This window comes from Monomorium pharaonis, chromosome 7 (genome assembly GCF_013373865.1).
Source record: "Monomorium pharaonis isolate MP-MQ-018 chromosome 7, ASM1337386v2, whole genome shotgun sequence".
NCBI classification, from domain to species: Eukaryota; Metazoa; Arthropoda; class Insecta; order Hymenoptera; family Formicidae; genus Monomorium; species Monomorium pharaonis.
This window is the reverse complement of record NC_050473.1, coordinates 9,950,687-9,958,353: the sequence shown is the minus strand read 5'-3', so window position 1 is coordinate 9,958,353 and position 7,667 is coordinate 9,950,687. Positions and strand designations below refer to the sequence as shown.

General features: G+C 36.1%; 1 protein-coding gene and 1 long non-coding RNA gene across 4 annotated transcripts in view; one reads left to right on the top strand and one right to left on the bottom strand.

The window, feature by feature from the left end:
- LOC105837793 (disintegrin and metalloproteinase domain-containing protein 10) overlaps positions 1–7,667 on the top strand; it is a 101,368-nt gene that overhangs the window by 33,485 nt on the left and 60,216 nt on the right. The gene's annotated exons all lie outside the window — the stretch shown is intronic.
- On the bottom strand, positions 897–6,417 carry LOC118646551. The gene is made up of 2 exons (XR_004964089.1): positions 6,297–6,417; positions 897–5,971 (listed from the first exon to the last, which is right to left on the bottom strand). It is a non-coding gene; the product is annotated as an uncharacterized LOC118646551 (long non-coding RNA).

Genomic DNA, 7,667 nt, shown 5'->3' with positions numbered 1-7,667 from the left:
AGATTTTATGCTGTTTTTTAAACTTGATAATATAACATATCAATGAGTTGTAATTCACCTAACGGTCTGCGTCGGATCTTAATTAATGATGGATATAATTCTTTTTACTAAATTTAATTTTCTTAGCTTTATTTTAAATATAGATATGGACGCGTACAATAATTTTCTAAAGAGTTCCGGTGATATAATTAATTAAAACATTTTTTAAACAACTGTCGATATTCGACCAGCATCTCATGTCTAGACCTATAAATACAAGTTTTCCATCAAGATAGTTGTTGAAAAATACTTTCTAAATTTTTTAAATTAATTAATTTTGTCTATCTGAGATGCCAGTTACACCAAATCCACGTGCGCAGACGTATACGCATATATACGTATGTTTTGTAACAAAAAATTTTTTTAAATTAATTTAATCATCAGAACTATTGACGTCTTTAAACGATAGAACTCTATAGATTTAGTCTTCTCTGTTCTGTGGTCGTATATTCGAAATACAGTGAGATGCTATTATGTGATTTTGGAAGTTAGCATCTCATTTATAAAAATTTAATTAAAATAAATTTAACGGAACTATTGTTGAAACCTATCGAGAACTGTAGAACTATGCTGGATGCAAATAATTCTGCAGTATTTTTATGAGATGCTAAACTTTGAAATGCTAACTTCACACACGTCAATTCGACCGAGGCATATGGTATTATTCTTCGCAATAACAAAATGATTTACAACTCATTGATATGTTTAACATATTACGGTCGGTTAGAAACAATGTACTAATATTGTTGATAATATAAATTTTATTTTATTTTATTCTTTATTACTTTGACTTGTGGAACTTATTATTGTTCGAAATTGTATTTTTGAATTTAAAAAATTTTTGGAAATACTTGCTATTATTATTTTGTAGTTTTTAATTGTTGACTTAATTTCTGGAATTGACAATGAGAGATTATCCAACTTTGATATGCAATTCTATGCTTTTAGAAGATTGTAAGCATCTAAGATCACATATCTTCTTGCAAGTACTACACTATTTAGGATACCAAGCAAATTTATTCGTCTGAGATTGAAACATTTAGTAAACCAACTCCAATTGAGCACGCAGATTTGTATTCATAGCAGGCAATGCGAATTTCTTTCTCGTTGGGGTAACGTTTTACTGCGCGTTTTTACGACAAGATATAACGCGGATTACAAATCGTAAACGGAGAATAGTGGGCTTCTTCCGTTACGTGCTTCTTGGGAATCGCGTATGTCTATTACTTACTTGAAAAAGAAGAATAATAATTTAGTATTTTGTGTGCGTGTGTGTGAATATGTGTTAAAAAACTGTATTAATTTCCTTTATTTTCTATTGTTTTATTTCCATGATTGAGCATTCGACGAGAGATTTTAGAGTTTATATTCAGGAAATTATTAATTAATATTTTGGTAAATTGTAAAGGTTTCCAGCTTTTACAGAAAATTTTATAAATTATCTTGCTACGTCGGTAGACTTTAAACTACACATTTTATGAACTTTCCTGTATCTAACGTAATAAGTTTGAGAAAGTATTTAACGACGGGTCAGTAGAATAGAGTCAGTTGCGGCCTCTATTTACTTCACCACTTTAAGCTCGCCGACGTGCAACGGTCGCCAATACGACGTTCGTAAAAGAGCAATGTTAGTAGTCTATACGAGACCTGTAGCTTAATTTATAGTTTCGAAGGTTGGAGATGTTTAAAACGTATCTTTTCCGTGCATCGTAAAATAAGAATTCGTAAAGGAGAAATATTGAGATGAGTATCGAATATATATTTTCCATTTTAAATAACAATTTTTTTTATTTATATAGCTAATTTGCAAAATATTATTTGACAATTTCTCATGATTCAAAACTTATCGTTGTTCCGACATTTTTTTATTAAATTATTGAAACTACGAAAAATTAAATTAACGAAAATAAAAATCCTTTATATTTAAGGATAATTTTATCAGATTTTGTAAGAAAGGTTTTTTTTTCCTAAGAATTAAATATTTCGATTATTTGATAAGCTCTTGCTACGCAAGGGTAGGATTTACCTTTGAGTAGAGAACCGTAGATTAAATCTATTAGACTGTCTTGATTTGATCGACGGAAGTGAAGCCGCGATACTCTGCATGGTGCGAGGTTTCGTTAGAACGGCGATCATGTTTTCTCTGATGTTTCTTTTGCAAAGTCTGTTTGATACATAAATTGTTTTTTTATCTTTATGCTTTATTTTTTTATATTTATCTTTTTCTCTTGCTCCACTCTTGCAATAATTGCAAATATGGAAATAGGACATAAAAATAGAATATACGACTAAAAATAGAATATAAGAAAATGGATATTGAACGGGGATCGAGTATAGACGCGAAATCAGCGAATTGATTAATTTCTACGGGATAAAGGTCTATTCTGTATTAATATTCGACTAAATTTCCGGAAAGATTCTCTATTTATTTAATATCTTTGGTTAGAAATCTCTGTGTTTGTTTAATATTGAAGCAGGGGCTTTTTTTTATCGAGAACGGAGAGAAAGAATTTTTGGCAACTAGATTTTTGGTGCGCTATTTAATTCGGATCAGGAAGTCGTAAGAAACAGTAGTGCTGATAGTTGGCACAAACATCATGTCGAAATAACAAATAAATCAGGCTGAATTGCAAGCCTGATCGACTTGCTCTTAATTCAATCTAATTTTACCTTTTAATTCACAAGTTTTTTCCGGATTCTATTTTTTACAAAGGAAATTATGCGTTAAATAGAATTGCATAGCTTTGGAATTAGTTCTTTATAACACACAGAAGATAAATTAAAAGATAGTTAATTTGTAAAAATAACTATTCTTGAAGTAGACATATTTATTATTAGATTAATTAAGTTAGAAATTGAATTGTGTCTTTTTTCGTAATGAGATTACTAGAACGGAATTCTGCGCAAGCTGGCTAATTGCCATATTAATGGAAAATCGTAAGTAACAGGAGTAATATAATAGACTCAAACATCGCTAATTCTATTATCGACTTTATCGGAAACGAGTTCGGGAAGTCTATGGAAACTAAATGGCTCTCTGACTGAAGTGCGACCGCACGATCGAGTTACTTGATTTTAATGACATGTAACAAATGTAAAAAAAGATCTCTGTTTTATTTTAGTATTATTAACTATTTCCGATCACCGAGTTGTTCGATATATTTGAAAGTTTGAAAAACTGTTGTAGAAAAAAACATGTTTAAATACTATAACGATAGATAAAAGGATGAATGTTTTAGAAGGAATGGGACAAAAATGTTGAACAAGATTTCAAGTGTTTTCAAGATTTATGAATCTTTATTTAGAAAGCGGAAATGTCAACATCTGTACATTAAAATGAACATTATTGTTTTCTTACCTTGAATGTACCGCATCCTGAAACTATTTCCTATTATTTCCGTTCTTAAACTAAAATTTAATTATTACTATCACAAATGGGACGAGATTTGTTAATGAATTTAATTTTAATCTATTAAATTTGTGTGATATATATTCTTCTATATAACTTTAAAATGCTTATTTTATAACTAGTAATAAGTAACATATAATAATAAAAAAAGTTTTCAAAATCGTTAGTTGCAATATTGTAATGTTTTGAAGTTGTAAAATACAAGAAGGATACAAGAAAAATATAAGGATAAGGTTTCGAGTGATTTTTTTATTCATGTCGACACGAGAAAGGATGGTTTGTAATGATTTAATGAATGGCCAAATAATGGTGGCCAATTAAAGTCGGCCGTTGGACATGGGATCAAATGTTGTCGAACACGACCATCAAGGATCAACAAATCCTTCCACGGCTTACCGTAGCTTACGACTTTAGACCGTCGTATTAATCTCAAACAACCGTCCCTAGTGCGCCTCAGAGGCGGCATGAATATGTATGCGCGGCACATAACCAGGTCCTCCGTCGAGTGGCGAATAGTGAGTGGTTCCCTGCTTCCAAACCGAAGCAGAAGGATCAACGGGCTAAATTGCAGACATCGACTGCGCTGATTAGGTGGGATCTGGTCGAAGTGACCAACTCTGCGTTCCACGCAAATGTTGATCGCGTTAGAACCAGTCTGATTGTCTCGCCGCTCGGCCGCCGTCCAAGTATGCCAAACTTTAGACAACTCGAAATTGGCCCTAATCTCGGTCATTTGAATCAATACCGTTATAACGAACCAAATATTGTAAAGCCCTTCGCACGACAGATTGTGTGTCCCGCAGAATACATTATAATAATTCTAGAGACGCGATTGTGTATGTGTATTTTAAATGGACTGTATATTTATCGTTAAAATTGGACGTATCAGCATATTTTGTATCACTTTTTTAAATAGGTTTATCGATTTAATTTAAAAAATTTCGTGATTTATGTATCAACGAGATTTATATTCAATTTATATTCGATGCTGCTATAGTTCTATTTTTGTTTTGTTTGATGTGTTTTTAAGTTTTCAATTCTCGCTGATTTGCAATAAATAAACTTGTAAAAAGTGAGCTTACAAAATTCCATTCAATATTTATTTTGTTTGGAAACACGGTTATACATTTGACCAAAATTTTTTCGTGCGACAAGACAGGCAATTATTTTTTACCTAATGTCATTTGAAGCGGCAAAAGCATAAACTGCATGTAGAAACGTAGCGATTGAAATAAAATACCTTTTTAACATGTCTCGTCTGACCGAGAACATTACGCCTTACTGAAAAAGGGAGAAGTTACCTTAAATGTTTAGCAGTCACGCTACGTCCTTAAACAATTCTATTTCGTTCAATCACAGAGTAGTAAATCTCGAAGCAGCCTTCCCACTGGGTTGCATAATTCGGGATCGATTTACTGTCGTGAGATGACTGGCATTAGCCACAGGACATAATTCACGGGCACTCCCCTACCAGGATCATCAGGCTAGTCAGGCACTTCAGCTTAGATTTCTGCCTATATCTATGTCGGATGCCTAATAATCTCGCGCACGGTAGACGTCGATCATTATTTATCGGAGTTTATCGTGTCTCTGGAAATGTCCGCGATCCGTTTTCTGTCAGAGATTATCACCTATAACTATCACATTAAGTTAAAATGATTTATCAGATTTGTCAATAATTTTTTGCTAATGTTATACATTTATTACGAATGTTAACAACCACTAATCTTCCATGTAAAAATTTAGTTTTTCTTATTAAGATAAATTATTTATTATATTCTGTTGTTGCATCTTTTTTCATTTGGTTTTGTTGTTTGCACGGTTAATATGCTTTGGATTTATACTTGCATCTTTATCAGATGTATTATTTTGTTCTAGCAGATTTCTTTAAACCAAATTGTCAAATTTTTGCAGCAATACTTTCCTCGCAATTCCAAGATATCGGATTGCAAAATATATGCCAGTAGCGTACATTCGTATTATCGTATCGAAGGTGGTAGAAAAAGAGGAACGTTGCACAGTTTCGGAAAATCACTTGGGCATATAGATTGCGAGAACACAGAAAGGCGGGAAAGGGTATTTTCCGCTCGATTTCTTTCGCGGCTTTATCGATTCCCTGCTTCCTCTCGCGGAAGAAACACAGGCGCGCATTTGGCCGTGTTTTAAGAGTTCGTTCAACATCGTTTTAATAAGTCTCCCAAACGCCTTATAACTGTGGGGAGAGAAGAGGACGATGGTGGTTTGCGTTTGGCAATGGTTCAAGATGGAGACCGTGCTGTTAATGGCGCAAACACCGTGGTAGCATTATGAATAATGGGCCCGGCTTTCTCGGTACGCCTTGGAACAAACGTAAATGCAAAAAGATGCACGTCGTTGCATAAGGATGCTGCTGTCGGCTCTCGGAGAAACGCGACCATAAGTCAGGGTATCCTTGGTACGTTGGGATTCGACGTGCGAAGCGCTCCCGGAAGGTATTACGAATTTTCCGTTGGTGATATAACATATGCATTCGATGCTCTCTTCCTACAGAGAAAAATAGCTTTTAATGTAATGAAAAATTTGGTACACGCTGGTATTTAAAATACCTGTCTTGAGTTTTGCGATACTAAATATTAATCCTTGTAATACTCAAACACATGCACACAAACTAATAAAATTCTTTCGTTATTAATGAAATTATTTTTTATTATTTAATAAGAATTTTATTAGTTTTTGTTACAATATCTTGAAGGAAAATACAGAACAAAGCGATATTATCTTGAGAAATAAATGCGCAAATTTTTTCCTTACGATATATCGAAATTGTTAGTCAAATTCTATGAATATTATTATCGCAAGCAAACGTTACACTCTAGCCGATGTCCCTTTCCTCCTCTCAGCAAGGAGAGGTTTTGCGGCGTCAGGGATAAAGCCAGCCAATATACACTCAGCAGTCCGCGATTTTGGAGCATGTCTGGCACTCGCGATAGAACTTATCTCCTCTTTATGCGCTGCTGTGTAGATTGTAGCAGAATTTTGTCACCTTTCGCCAGATTCCACCGGAATTTCCTCTCGCCGTTCTATATCTTTTTCCCTCGTCGTCGTTCTCCTCCCCCGACATTTCGCTCCACCCTTTGCGCGGAGTGAACTCTCAAAGCATTCCTTTCTCCGCCTCTGTCCATCTTGTCCGGCGCTTTGTCATCCAGCTCAGCTCGGCTCGGGCATTCGAGCGAGAGCTTTGACCGCTCCTGGAATTCCTTATCGTTCGTTAATTCGCTAACAGTGTCGGTTGGTTATCGGCTTCCTTTCTTCCCCGCGTCGATTCTGAATACATTCCAGTTGGAAAAGCGCGACGAAAAGCCGAACGCGCGATTCGTTCGCGGTCCACCCCTTGGATCTTCTCTTTGGGCTTGCGGGGTTTATCTAGCGCGTTCCGGTTTTATGTGCAATTGGCGACGAGCCAGCGAGATGCACTCTCTGTTCTAAACGCCACACGTTGGTAGAGTGCTTCTGCCTAGGAAACAAAGGCTCTCGCTTTTTGAAGTGCGTCTTTGTTTCCTCGGTGGCAGAGAATCGCGTCATGCCTAAGCCCTACGTTCGATTATTGGTAACGGACGACTTTTTCTATTCATATTAAAATAAGTTGTTGTCGTACATGCCTCTCAAAGTGAAATTCATGCTTCCTTCCACCCGTCGTACCGGCTGTCATCCAAATTTTTCGCCGTGCGTGAAATTCCTTTCGCGCGCAGCCGCGAGCGCCGTGCCACGACCTGATTTCGCGCTCGCATCTAGGTCGTACACTTTAACTTGACGAAGCGGGTTATATCGCGAATTATACGCAGCACCGTTTCACAATTGACAATCATGCCGTACCAGCCAACTAATAAGCATAGATGGCACCCCTCTCGACTCTGTACAGTGATTTCAGCGCGTTATGGAAGTAGTGGAGATCGCGGTTAAGTCTTTCTACGATTGTTCATGTAGTCGCAGTAATGGATAATTGGCCGGGTCAAACGAGGAAGAGTTGAGAGAGTTTATTCCGGGAGGCATTGTCCTAAAGTCGTACGACTGGCGGATGATGGTTGATATAATTGGTATAAGCATCAAAATTTCGTTTGTCGCGCGATTCTGCTCGTGACGTCTGTCGGGGGATTATTCCGCGTTGATACGGACGACTGTCTCAGTCGAGATTTGATCTCCTTGCGATCCGAGAGAACACGAGCGCTTTGTGAGGGAGGAA